Genomic DNA, 11,703 nt, shown 5'->3' with positions numbered 1-11,703 from the left:
GCTGAAAGGGGGCAGTGGTGGGGGCAGCGGTGGATCGGGGGCTGATCAGGGGCAGGGGTGGATTGGGGGCACTTACCAAATGGCACTTGCAGGGATCACTCTCCTCAGCTTTCACAGATGGAGTGAAGCTGAGGGGAGTGGTCTCTGGCCCAGATACAAAGTGTTTGGAGAGATCGGTCACAAGGCCGGTCTCTCCATCAGAGCTGGGGGCGGGTGAAACAGAGGTCATCCAGCTCCAGCCAATGATCAGGGCTATAGTTGCACTGATCATGGCTGTATTCAATGTTTCAGCCACTTTCAATGGCTGAAATATCACAGTGGCTGTGATTGGCTGAGCGGCGTTCGTCAGCCAATCACAGCCTCCGTAGGTCGGGGGGGGGGAGATACTGTGACGCCCTGGCCTAGCCAGGTAGTCACAGACACAACATCATACAACCCTCCTTCCTTGGACAGGACACACCAGTCACACATTAAATCCTTGTTGCCACCCTCCAGGGTTGATGTCCACACCAGGTGGGGTGGAGCCAGGCAATTGACCCCACCCACCGAGGAGTTCACAGGCCTGGAGGCGGGAAAACCCAGTAGTCAGTCCAGCTGTGGTCTGTAGAAAGTGAGGAGTGAAACTGTTGGTGTCTGGGTTGGAGCCCAGGCACTCCCAGCAAGGTAGGCAGACGATGGTGGCCGTCTGCAGGAGTTGGTGACGGTCAGCGGAACCGTAGTATCGGGGTCGGGCGGTGGCCCGCCGGTAGCGAACCGGGGAGCCAATTGGAGCCAAGCACCAGGCAGGGTACTCAGACCCCGACTAGGCTTGAAGCCATCCTTTAGTCAAATTTACTGATTGCGGTCTGGACCTCAGGGGTTCATTCCCAACCAAGTCCCGATTGAAGGCAACAGCCCAACCGTTCCGGATAAGCACCACCGCCAAGGGCCAGAGATCCATAGGGCCAGCGTCTGCGGGCAAACGGGCTCCTCCGACACGTATACGCCGGGGAGTGGACTACCGGTGCCCAGGCATTGGAGTCAAGATACAAAACACAGGTGCAGGAAACGACAGCCACCATCAACCCATCTAGGGAGAACACTGCAGCCGCCTGCGGGCTCCGTCCATCCAGCCGTTTGGTTTACCAGAGACTCTGTCTATCTGTGTCTGAGTGAGTACACCTGTGCCATCCGGCACTGCGCTGCGTTGCACTGCAACACTGCACCCAGCAAACCCATCCTACAGGACCCTCCCTCCTACCGGGCCCCGGGACCAACCGCCCCTACCCACGGAGGTGTCAACACCCAGCTGCTCCCCACCATCGCTCCCGGGAACCCCGTCACCAGCAGCGGTGGTGCCCACCATCACCACAACCCGTGGCTGGCGCCACGAACTCTATATATATCCCAAAAATAAATACAATCCCCCTTTTCACTCGTGGGCGAGGAGCGCTGCTCGAGCCCCAGGTCCGGCCCACTCGAGTCACCGAGAAGGCACCGGATCCGAGCGCGATCTCCCCGAGCAGCCCCCGTGACGGGGAAGCTGGCCCCCCGCCCCCGACAACTTGGCGTCACGAACAGGATCGACCCAGTCTACTTACCAGTAGAAGTGCGCCTTATGATCCCCGTCAGCGGCGTCCCGCTGAAAAATCCGAAGATCCGCCATTTTGGGCGCGAAAATTTCCCGCTCGAGTCGTCTTCCCGAGCAGTGAAGGCGCGAAAATGAAGCCCCGCCCCCAAAAGAAGGAAGTGCTGTCGAAAGACCAAGGGGGGCGGGCGAAGATTTGGCCCCATGTGATCCTGGGGATAAGAAGCGGGGACGCCAGGACTCTGCACCCATCTTGTTCCTGGACCCCGAAGGTGCAGCGCCATGTCCGCCCCGTCCAGCAAGTCTGAAGCCCCGGAGCCCGCGCCCGGAACATCGGCGTGGCTAGAGGCCCAGACGATGCTGCTGTGTCGCCGCAACAAAGCGGAAATACGGCGCCTGATGGATCGATGGACGGCCGAGGTGGGGGAGCTGGTTATGGTCGCGCGGTTGTACGAAGTGGAGACCATTCTGGAGGAGCGGGTGGGTAACTCACGCCCCTATGTCCTAGAGGGACCAGCCGCTGCGGCTAAGGGACCCGGTCTGCCCCCGGCCCCTATACGGTCTCTCCCGGTGCCCGCGCCGGCCGCCGCTACTTCCCCGCCCGGACCGCTGACGTCTCCACCGGCAACGGAGGCCGCGGTCCTGGCCCGAGGAGATCCACATGAAGGGAAGACCGCCAGCGGAAAAGGAGAAGCTACAGTTTCCGCGTGGGCCGCAGGAGCGACGCCCGCCCAAGACGCTGAAGCTGAGGCGGCATGGGGCCAGTTGCCGCCAGGAACAGCGACGTGGCTGGAAAAAAAGTTGGCGCAGTTTTGCATCCAGGTCCGGGTCGAGTCGATGCAGCAGGCTCTGGGCTGGAAGCAGGAGATACAAGAGATGGCAGCCGTGGTGCGGGTGAGCGAGAGGCTCGGCACGGGGAAAACGCCCCTGCAGGATCAAACCTTCCCAGACCTGCTGGCCCGCCAGGAGGCAGAACCCGTTCATGGTGAGACCCGTGAATCCCAGATGTCCCAAATCTCTGTGCCAGCCCCGGGCGTAAGGAGGGTGTGCCTGGGTGCTCAGCTGCACGTCCGAGCCTCCCCGCCACCTTCTCACAATGAAAAGTAAGGCAGCGGACTCCCGTTGTCAACAGTGACTGTCCCCGTTGGGACCCTACAGCAAGTCCCCGTTCGGACCTACAGTTGTTTATGGCAGCTAAAGGCTGTTGAAGCGCCCGTCCTCGTTGGGACTGATGTTGTCCCTGTTGTCCCCACTCCCAAAGAACAAGGCCGAGAACTTGCAGGCCACCCAAAAACTATTGGGTTTGTAAATATTCTGCCCCAATTGCCCTTCCCGCCACTGCCAGTCTCTGGAGAGGCTGGTTGGAGGAAGGACCCGCAGCAGAGCAGGCTGGGGTCCGGTCACCACCAGGACAGGTGACCATCCTCCGGGTCAGGGGTCCCCTTGGACGTGGGGCCCCTGAGTGACTGTCGGGTGCAAAACACCGTACCGTTCCCGCTTGGGTAGCCTGGGCTAAGTTCCTGTTTCCGGACTGGGGAAAAGGGTGCTGCCCACTTCTTAGGGGCAGCATCAAGGTCTAGGTTGCTTGGGTGGGAAAGCGGAAGAACATGGACCCGTTCCCTGTTGTTAATAAAGATGTTTCCATTTGTAACGGTTTAAGAATGTGCCTCCTGTAAGGGAAGAAGTGAAAAAAATGCTTAATGTTTTCATGTTTTGTTTCCCGTTGTTTTCATATCTTTACAGAAAAAAAATAAAACCGGTGGTGTACGGGCAGCCCGCGGACGGTCTGCATTAAACCAAGGGGGAATATCACGCCCTGGCCTAGCCAGGTAGTCACAGACACAACATCATACAACCCTCCTTCCCTGGACAGGTCACACCAGTCACACATTAAATCCTTGTTGTCACCCTCCAGGGTTGATGTCCACACCAGGTGGGGCGGAGCCAGGCAGTTGACCCCACCCACCGAGCAGTTCACAGGCCTGGAGGCGGGAAAACACAGTAGTCAGTCCAGTTGTGGTCTGTAGAGAGTGAGGAGTGAAACTGTTGGTGTCTGGGTTGGAGCCCAGGCACTCCCAGCAAGGTAGGCAGACGGTGGTGGCCATCTGCAGGAGTTGGTGACGGTCAGCGGAACCGTAGTACCGGGGTCGGGCGGTGGCCCGCCGGTACAGAACCGGGGAGCCGATTGGAGCCAAGCACCAGGCAGGGTACTCAGACCCCGACTAGGCTTGAAGCCATCCTTTAGTCAAATTTACTGATTGCGGTCTGGACCTCAGGGGTTCATTCCCAACCAAGTCCCGATTGAAGGCAACAGCCCTACCGTTCTGGATAAGCACCACCGCCAAGGGCCAGAGATCCATAGGGCCAGCGTCTGCGGGCAAACGGCTCCTCCGACACGTATACGCCGGGGAGCGGACTACCGGTGCCCAGGCATTGGAGTCAAGATACAAAACACAGGTGCAGGAAACGACAGCCACCATCAACCCATCCAGGGAGAACACTGCAGCCGGCTGCGGGCTCCGTCCATCCAGCCGTTTGGTTTACCAGAGACTCTGTCCATGTGTGTCTGAGTGAGTACACCTGTGCCATCCGGCACCGCACTGCGCTGCACTGCAACACTGCACCCAGCAAACCCATCCTACAGGACCCTCCCTCCTACCGGGCCCCGGGACCAACCGCCCCTACCCACGGAGGGGTCAACACCTAGCTGCTCTCGACCATCGCTCCCGGGAACCCCGTCACCAGCAGCGGTGGTGCCCACCATCACCACAACCCGTGGGTGGTGTCACGAACTCTATATATATCCCAAAAATAAATACAATCCCCCTTTTCACTCGTGGGCGAGGAGCGCTGCTCGAGCCCCGGTTCCGGCCCACTCGAGCCACCGAGAAGGCACTGGATCCGAGCGCGATCTCCCCGAGCAGCCTCCGTGACGGGGAAGCTGGCCCCCGCCCCCGACAATACCACCCCTCCTGAGGTCAGGCAGAGGGCCCCTCCTCCCCGAATCTAAGGTTTTTGCAAAGCGATTGAAGCCAGCGAGGCTCCGAGGCCGCGATTTCGCCATGACGTACTGGGTACATCATGGGTTGTTAAGTACCAGGGAGCCATGACGTACCCAGTATGTCATGGGTCGTTAAGAGGTTAATCAACGATTATTATTTCTTTTGTGTTTTTCTATTTTTTATTCTTTACCCACAAAATGCCCCCCCCCCCCCCGACATGTGCAGACCGGGCCAGACCGCCCCCTCCGCCACTCCTTTGCTATGCCACTGGGTGTCGCGTTTTTTTATTTTTGTATTAATACTAGTGATTATGAAATCAAGTATTTTTAATACAAAATTAAATTAATTGTTTATTTATATATTTATATAATATATTTTTATTTAATTCTTGTTTTCCTGAAGCACTGGGGCGGCCATCTTGGATTTGGTGTTTGTAACGACAGTTACCTCCTTATGGCAGCGCCCTGGGCATAGAAGACAGTGGTCAGATTCCGACCCTATATTGTAACATTAGAGAAGGCGTCTGCTGTGACCTGGATGCGCCCCCTGGACTGTCCAGATCACAGCAGAGGGAGGAGATCAGCGCCAACTTTGTGGAGCTCACAGCGTATGCTGTGTCCTGCACTATCCCCCTGTCACCCGCCGGGATGGATGGGGTGAGTACCGACTCCGGGCAACGGTGATTACACCGATACTAATCCTCACGTGCTGCTCCTCCACTCTGCCGTTAAGCCCCCCTCCCGCTCCGCCGTTCAGCTCCCCTCCCCCTCCACTGCTTACACCACCGCCGCTCACCCCTCCTTCCCGCGTGTGCTCACCTCGGACCTCCATCCGTTGCTTGTACTGTGATCGCTGACAGGACATCCTGCCGGGGGCGCAGGTCTGAGGTGAGTGCTTGCGGCTGGGAGCGGCACTGCAGTACCGATCACCCCTCCTCGCCGCATGCCACCTCGCACCTCCGATCCCAGCCAGCAGCACAGTATATGGGAGTGTGAGATACAGTGAGGCATAGGGAGACAGCCAGCAGCGGGGCATAGGGAGGGAGACAGCCAGCAGCGGGGCATAGGGCGGGAGACAGCCAGCAGAGGGGCATAGGCAGGGAGACAGCCCACAGCGGGGCAAAGGGAGGAAGACAGCCCGCAGCAGGGCATAGGGAGACAGCCAGCAGCGAGGCATAGGGAGGGAGACAGCCCACAGCAGGGCATAGGGAGACAGCCCACAGCAGGGCATAGGGAGGAAGACAGCCCGCAGCAGGGCATAGGGAGGAAGACAGCCCGCAGCAGGGCATAGGGAGACAGCCAGCAGCGGGGCATAGGGAGGGAGACAGCCCACAGTGGGGCATAGGGAGGGAGACAGCCCTCAACGAGGCATAGGGAGGAAGACAGCCCGCAGCAGGGCATAGGGAGACAGCCAGCAGCGGGGCATAGGGAGGGAGTCAGCCCACAGCGGGGCATAGGGAGGGAGACAGCCCACAGCGGGGCATAGGGAGGGAGACAGCCAGCGGCGAGGCATAGGGAGGGAGACAGCCACCAGCGGGGCATAGGGAGGAAGACAGCCAGCGGTGGGGCATAGGGAGGAAGACAGCCCACAGCGGGGCATAGGGAGGGAGACAGTCAGCAGTGGGGCATAAGGAGGGAGACAGCCCGCAGCGGTGCATAGGGAGGAAGAAAGCCCGTAGCAGGGCATAGGGAGACAGCCAGCAGCGGGGCATAGGGAGGGAGACAGCCCACAACGGGGCATAGGGAGGAAGACAGCCCGCAGCAGGGCATAGGGAGGAAGACAGCCCGCAGCAGGGCATAGGGAGGAAGACAGCCCGCAGCAGGGCATAGGGAGATAGCCAGCAGTGGGGCATAGGGAGGGAGACAGCCCACAGCGGGGCAAAGGGAGGAAGACAGCCCGCAGCAGGGCATAGGGAGACAGCCAGCAGCGAGGCATAGGGAGGGAGACAGCCCACAGCAGGGCATAGGGAGACAGCCCACAGCAGGGCATAGGGAGGAAGACAGCCCGCAGCAGGGCATAGGGAGGAAGACAGCCCGCAGCAGGGCATAGGGAGACAGCCAGCAGCGGGGCATAGGGAGGGAGACAGCCCACAGTGGGGCATAGGGAGGGAGACAGCCCTCAACGAGGCATAGGGAGGAAGACAGCCCGCAGCAGGGCATAGGGAGACAGCCAGCAGCAGGGCATAGGGAGGGAGTCAGCCCACAGCGGGGCATAGGGAGGGAGACAGCCCACAGCGGGGCATAGGGAGTGAGACAGCCAGCGGCGAGGCATAGGGAGGGAGACAGCCACCAGCGGGGCATAGGGAGGAAGACAGCCAGCGGTGGGGCATAGTGAGGAAGACAGCCCACAGCGGGGCATAGGGAGGGAGACAGTCAGCAGTGGGGCATAAGGAGGGAGACAGCCCGTAGCAGGGCATAGGGAGGAAGAAAGCCCGTAGCAGGGCATAGGGAGACAGCCAGCAGCGGGGCATAGGGAGGGAGACAGCCCACAACGGGGCATAGGGAGGAAGACAGCCCGCAGCAGGGCATAGGGAGGAAGACAGCCCGCAGCAGGGCATAGGGAGGAAGACAGCCCGCAGCAGGGCATAGGGAGACAGCCAGCAGTGGGGCATAGGGAGGGAGACAGCCCACAGCGGGGCATAGGGAGGGAGACAGCCCACAGTGGGGAATAGGGAGGGAGACAGCCCACAGCGGTGCATAGGGAGGAAGACAGCCCACAGCAGGGCATAGGGAGACAGCCAGCAGCGGGGCATAGGGAGGGAGACAGCCCACAGCGGGGCATAGGGAGGAAGACAGCCCGCAGCAGGGCATAGGGAGGAAGACAGCCCGCAGCAGAGCATAGGGAGACAGCCAGCAGCGGGGCATAGGGAGGGAGACAGCCCACAGCGGGGCATAGTGAGGGAGACAGCCCGCAGCAGGGCATAGGGAGACAGCCCGCAGCAGGGCATAGGGAGACAGCCCGCAGCAGGGCATAGGGAGACAGCCCGCAGCAGGGCATAGGGAGACAGCCAGCAGCGAGGCATAGGGAGGGAGACAGCCCACAGCGGGACATAGGGAGGGAGACAGCCCACAGCGGGGCATAGGGAGGGAGACAGCCCACAGCAGGGCATAGGGAGGGAGACAGCCAGCAGCGGGGCATAGGGAGGGAGACAGCCCACAGCGGGGCATAGGGAGGGAGACAGCCAGCAGCGGGGCATAGGGAGGGAGATAGCCAGCGGCGGGGCATAGGAAGGTAGACAGCCAGCAGCGGGGCATAGGGAGGGAGACAGTCAGCAGTGGGGCATAGGGAGGGAGACAGCCCACAGCGGGGCATAGGGAGGGAGACAGCCCACAACGGGGCATAGGGAGGGAGACAGCCCACAGCGGGGCATAGGGAGGGAGACAGCCCACAGCGGGGCATAGGGAGGGAGACAGCCCACAGCGGGGCATAGGGAGGGAGACAGCCCACAGCGGGGCATAGGGAGGGAGACAGCCCACAGCAGGGCATAGGGAGGAAGACAGCCCACAGCAGGGCATAGGGAGGGAGACAGCCAGCAGCGGGGCATAGGGAGGGAGACAGCCAGCAGTGGGGCATAGGGAGGGAGACAGCCAGCGGCGGGGCATAGGGAGGGAGACAGCCAGCAGCGGGGCATAGGGAGGGAGACAGCCAGCGGCGGGGCATAGGGAGGTAGACAGCCAGCAGCGGGGCATAGGGAGGGAGACAGTCAGCAGCGGGGCATAGGGAGGGAGACAGCCAGCAGCGGGGCATAGGGAGGTAGACAGCCAGCAGCGGGGCATAGGGAGGGAGACAGTCAGCAGTGGGGCATAGGGAGGGAGACAGCCCACAGCGGTGCATAGGGAGGAAGACAGCCCGCAGCAGGGCATAGGGAGGGAGACAGCCAGCGGCGGGGCATAGGGAGGTAGACAGCCAGCAGCGGGGCATAGGGAGGGAGACAGTCAGCAGCGGGGCATAGGGAGGGAGACAGCCAGCAGCGGGGCATAGGGAGGTAGACAGCCAGCAGCGGGGCATAGGGAGGGAGACAGTCAGCAGTGGGGCATAGGGAGGGAGACAGCCCACAGCGGGGCATAGGGAGGGAGACAGCCCACAGCGGTGCATAGGGAGGAAGACAGCCCGCAGCAGGGCATAGGGAGACAGCCCACAGCGGGGCATAGGGAGGGAGACAGCCCACAACGGGGCATAGGGAGACAGCCAGCAGCGGTGCATATTATACAGTGGAGCACTATGCAGCTGTCCTTGCTGACACTTTAGATTAGGATCACTTTGCAGTCACCAACAAAATGGCTCCGCACTGTGACCCTAAACTTCATCTTCCTTTATCATTTTGGAAACACCCAGAAGTGGAGGGGGCAGTGACATCACACACAGGAGAGCAGACTCCGCCCACTTTTACTGCAGCTGTAATGTGAGATATTTCTGAAGTCGGCTTTCAGCAGCTGCTCCCCCTAGTGTTTAAGAGAGGAAAATATCAAACTTTTAATTTTTTTTTTTACATTTTCTGAATTAAAAACAAATAATAATATTTAAACATAACATTAAAACAATACTTTATATTTTTTCAGTTATTGATTTTTTTACGACACCTTCCCTTTAAGTATTTATTGCAATATCTGTATTTGTAAAAATCACAATCTGAAGTTGAGCAGGAGGCTTTACAGAAGCACCAGGATGATGGAAACAGGCGCCCACAGCCACCGCTGCCCCCCGCCACTGTGTCACCCACCAACATCACTAATATTCCAGTGAGAGCCACAACTAACGGCAGATGTTTCATGTGCAGCAGACGACGCGGTACAGGGCGTAACTACAGTTTGATGGGGCCTGGTGCAAAGTTTGGACCTGGCCCCCCTTCATGCATACACCGATACTCGGGGTACGGGATAATTACATTGACACTCGGGATATGGGATAGTGTCAATGACACTTGGCTCTTTCCCTCAGCACCCAGGATTCCCATGATCTCAAATCCCTCTTTCTATCAGCACCCAGCTTTCCTATGTTCTGATATCCATCTTGTCCTCAGCACCCAGCTTTCCCATGCTCTGCTATACATCTCAGCGCCCAGCTTTCCCATGCTCTGCTATACATCTCAGCACCCAGCTTTCCCATGCTTTGCTGTACATCTTTTCCTCAGCACCCAGCTTTCCAATAATATCAGAGCATGGGAAAGCTGGGTGCTGAGATGTATAGCAGAGCATGGGAAAGCTGGGCGCTGAGATGTATAGCAGAGCATGGGAAAGCTGGGCGCTGAGATGTATAGCAGAGCATGGGAAAGCTGGGTGCTGAGAGATGTATAGCAGAGCATGGGAAAGCTGGGCGCTGAGAGATGTATAGCAGAGCATGGGAAAGCTGGGTGCTGAGAGAAGATGTATAGCAGAGCATGGGAAAGCTGGGTGCTGAGAGATGTATAGCAGAGCATGGGAAAGCTGGGTGCTGAGAGAAGATGTATAGCAGAGCATGGGAAAGCTGGGTCCTGAGAGAAGATGTATAGCAGGGCATGGGAAAGCTGGGCGATGAGAGAAGATGTATAGCAGAGCATGGGAAAGATGGGTCCTGAGAGAAGATGTATAGCAGAGCATGGGAAAGCTGGGCGCTGAGATGTATAGCAGAGCATGGGAAAGCTGGGCGCTGAGAGATGTATAGCAGAGCATGGGAAAGCTGGGTGCTGAGAGAAGATGTATAGCAGAGCATGGGAAAGCTGGGTGCTGAGAGATGTATAGCAGAGCATGGGAAAGCTGGGTGCTGAGAGAAGATGTATAGCAGAGCATGGGAAAGCTGGGTCCTGAGAGAAGATGTATAGCAGGGCATGGGAAAGCTGGGCGATGAGAGAAGATGTATAGCAGAGCATGGGAAAGCTGGGTCCTGAGAGAAGATGTATAGCAGAGCATGGGAAAGCTGGGTCCTGAGAGAAGATGTATAGCAGGGCATGGGAAAGCTGGGCGATGAGAGAAGATGTATAGCAGAGCATGGGAAAGATGGGTCCTGAGAGAAGATGTATAGCAGAGCATGGGAAAGCTGGGCGCTGAGATGTATAGCAGAGCATGGGAAAGCTGGGCGCTGAGAGATGTATAGCAGAGCATGGGAAAGCTGGGTGCTGAGAGAAGATGTATAGCAGAGCATGGGAAAGCTGGGTGCTGAGAGATGTATAGCAGAGCATGGGAAAGCTGGGTGCTGAGAGAAGATGTATAGCAGAGCATGGGAAAGCTGGGTCCTGAGAGAAGATGTATAGCAGGGCATGGGAAAGCTGGGCGATGAGAGAAGATGTATAGCAGAGCATGGGAGAGCTGGGTGCTGAGGGAAAGATGTATAGCAGAGCATGGGAAAGCTGGGTCCTGAGAGGTGTATAGCAGAGCATGGGAAAGCTGGGTGCTGAGAGATGTATAGCAGAACATGAGAAAGCTGGGTGCTGAGGGAAAGATGTATAGCAGAGCATGGGAAAGCTGGGTGCTGAGAGATGTATAGCAGAGCATGGGAAAGCTGGGTGCTGAGAAAAGATGCATAGCAGAGCATGGGAAAGCTGGGTGCTGAGGGAAAGATGTATAGCAGAGCAATGGGAAAGCTGGTAGCTGAGAGATGTATAGCAGAGCATGGGAAAGCTGGGTGCTGAGAGATGTATAGCAGAGCATGGGAAAGCGGGGTGCTGAGAGAAAGATGGTATAGCAGAGCATGGGAAAGCTGGTTGCTGAGAGAAGATGTATAGCAGAGCATGGGAAAGCTGGGTGCTGAGGGAAAGCTGTATAGCAGAGCATGGAAAAGCTGAGGTGCTGAGGGAAAGATGTATAGCAGAACATGAGAAAGCTGGGTGCTGAGAGAAGATGTATAGCAGAGCATGGGAAAGCTGGGTGCTGAGAGATGTATAGCAGAGCATGGGAAAGCTGGGTGCTGAGAGAGAAGATGTATAGCAGAGCATGGGAAAGCTGGGGTGCTGAGGGAAAGATGTTATAGCAGAGCATGGGAAAGCTGGGCGCTTGAGAGATGTATAGTAGAGCATGGGAAAGCTGGGTGCTGAGAGATGTCTAGCAGAGCATGGGAAAGCTGGGTGCTGAGAGCAAGATGTATAGCAGAGCATGGGAAAGCTGGGTGCTGAGAGAAGATGTATAGCAGAGCATGGGAAAGCTGGGTGCTGAGGGAAAGCTG

The sequence above is a fragment of the Anomaloglossus baeobatrachus genome, chromosome 8 (assembly GCF_048569485.1).
Source record: "Anomaloglossus baeobatrachus isolate aAnoBae1 chromosome 8, aAnoBae1.hap1, whole genome shotgun sequence".
Taxonomy (NCBI): Eukaryota; Metazoa; Chordata; class Amphibia; order Anura; family Aromobatidae; genus Anomaloglossus; species Anomaloglossus baeobatrachus.
The sequence above is the reverse complement of the archived record's forward strand: the minus strand, read 5'-3'. Positions refer to the sequence as shown.